The sequence below is a fragment of the Bison bison genome, unplaced genomic scaffold, assembly GCF_000754665.1.
Source record: "Bison bison bison isolate TAMUID 2011002044 unplaced genomic scaffold, Bison_UMD1.0 scf7180017864518, whole genome shotgun sequence".
Classification (NCBI taxonomy): Eukaryota; Metazoa; Chordata; class Mammalia; order Artiodactyla; family Bovidae; genus Bison; species Bison bison.
Window position 1 is genome coordinate 18,456,304 of NW_011495071.1, and position 2,642 is coordinate 18,458,945.

Consider the following 2,642-nt stretch of genomic DNA (forward strand, 5'->3'; position numbering starts at 1 on the left):
AAAACGAAGAGCATGGTATCCGGTCCCATCACTTCATGGGAAATAGATGGGGAAACAGTGGAAACAGTGTCAGACTTTATTTTTTTGGGCTCCAAAATCACTGCAGATGGTGACTGCAGCCATAAAATTAAAAGACGCTTACTCCTTAGAAGAAAAGTTATGACCAACCTAGACAGCATATTGAAAAGCTATCTAGAGACATTACTTGGCCAACAAAGGTCCATCTAGTCAAGGCTATGGTTTTTCCAGTGGTCATGTATGGATGTGAGAGTTGGACTGTGAAGAAGGCTGAGCACCGAAGAATTGATGCTTTTGAACTGTGGTGTTGGAGAAGACTCTTGAGAGTCCCTTGGACTGCAAGGAGATCCAACCAGTCCATTCTGAGGGAGATCAGCCCTGGGATTTCTTTGGAAGGAATGATGCTAAAGCTGAAATTCCAGTACTTTGGCCACCTCATGTGAAGAGTTGACTCACTGGAAAAGACTCTGATGCTGGGAGGGATTGGGGGCAGGAGGAGAAGGGGACGCCAGAGGATGAGATGGCTGGATGGCATCACTGACTCGATGGATGTGAGTCTGAGTGAACTCTGGGAGTTGGTGATGGACAGGGAGGCCTGGTGTGCTGCAATTCATGGGGTTGCAAAGAGTCGGACACGACTGAGCAACTGAACTGACTGAACTGAATGACTGGTGGCTTCCCTGATGGCTTAGACAATAAAAAATCTGCCTGTAATGCAGGAGATGCGGGTTCAGTCCCTGGGTTGGGAAGATCCCCTGGAGAAGGAAGTGGCATCCCACTCCAGTATTCTTGCCTGTAGAGTCCCATGGACAAGGGAGCCTGGAGGGTTACAGTCCATGGGGTGGCAAAGAGTCAGATAGGACTTAGCAACCAAACAACAACGAACAAGGACATTGTAAAGCTTTTCGTGTGCTTATGGGCCCTGCATATATCTTTTCAAAACTACTTTTATTTATTTCTTTCGGCTGTGCTGGGTCTTTGTTGCTGCACATGTTTTTATCTAGTTGCAGTGCCCAGGCTTCTCTTGGGCAGAGCACGGGCCCCAGTGCGTGCAGGCCTCAGCAGCTGTGGCACGTGGGCTCAGCAGTTGCAACTCCCAGGCTCTAGAGCACAAGCAGCAGTTGTGGAGTTTGGGGGTTTGTTGCTCCACAGCATGTAGGATCTTCCTGGACCAGGAATTGAATGCATGTTTCCTGCATTGGCAGGTGGATTCTTCACCACTGAGCCACCAGGAAAGCTCCATTTGCATGTCTTATTTGGAGAAATGTCGGTTCAAATTCTTTGCTCATTTTAAATTTGTATCATCTATATTTTTATTATATAGAAATATATAGAAATAGAATATATAAATAGAAACATAATTCATATTATATTATGAATTGAAAGAGTTATTTACATATTTTGCATACAGGCCACTTATCAAATATTTACCAATAATTGTCCCCATTCTTGAGTTGCCTTTTCACTCTCTTGATGATATTATTTGCAGCACAAAAGTTTTACATTTTGATGAAGTCAATTTATTTTCCTTTTGTCTATTATGCTTTTGGTGTCATAGAAGGTCTACTTTTCAAGTGGATTCTGCCTTTTAAAACATGTGTCTATTATTTAAATAAAACTTTGATAGTAAATATCCAGCACTAATTCTAAATTAGGAAAAAGCAATAGATCATCACTATGACCTTGAAAAACTTACAGTAATTGAATAAACCTGACTGAAACCTTCTTGTTCTAGAAGAAATGGGGAAAGAATGGAGTTTTCAAACTGGCAGGATGGCATATGAGGTGTGCTTACCATGGTCAATGCAAAACACTTGTGGAGGTAGGGTTGGGTGGGGCTTGCTATAAGAGAGAAAAGTATGAAAAAAATGTACCAGGACTGAGATATCAAGGAAGGAAGCAGCCTGTTACATCTCCTACATCTGCATCCGAGGGCCAAGCAAGGCCAAGACTGGATTTAAAGGCCACCTTTATCACCCTTCCCTCCCCACTTACCAACTGGGAGAGCCTGTGCGGATGATGGAGCTCTTCAGGAGGTTGGACAGGACACCAAGGTCTTTGAGCATGCCATTTCCTCTGTCTGGAATGTCCTCCACCCCTAGTCCATCCCCCAGTCAATTCCCAAACCTATTTTAATTCATATTTCATTTGTTACTTCCTAGGAAAAATCTTCCCTGACTTCCACACACCAACATTTCCAAGAAAATCAGTTACCTCTGAATAACTTTTCATAGGTACTGTCCTTTCCCTTCATGATGTTTTTCACAATTTCTGATTATATATTTAACTATTTCATAATGCCAAAGAATGCTCAAACTACCGCACAATTGCACTCATCTCACATGCTAGTAAAGTAATGCTCAAAATTCTCCAAGGCAGGCCTCAGCAATACGTGAACCGTGAACTTCCTGATGCTCAAGCTGGTTTTAGAAAACGCAGAGAAACCAGAGATCAAATTGCCAACATCCGCTGGATCATGGAAAAAGCAAGAGAGTTCCAGAAAAGCATCTATTTCTGCTTTATTGACTATGCCAAAGCCTTTGACTGTGTGGATCACAATAAACTGTGGAAAATTCTGAAAGAGATTGGAATACCAGCCACCTGACCTGCCTCTTGAGAAACCT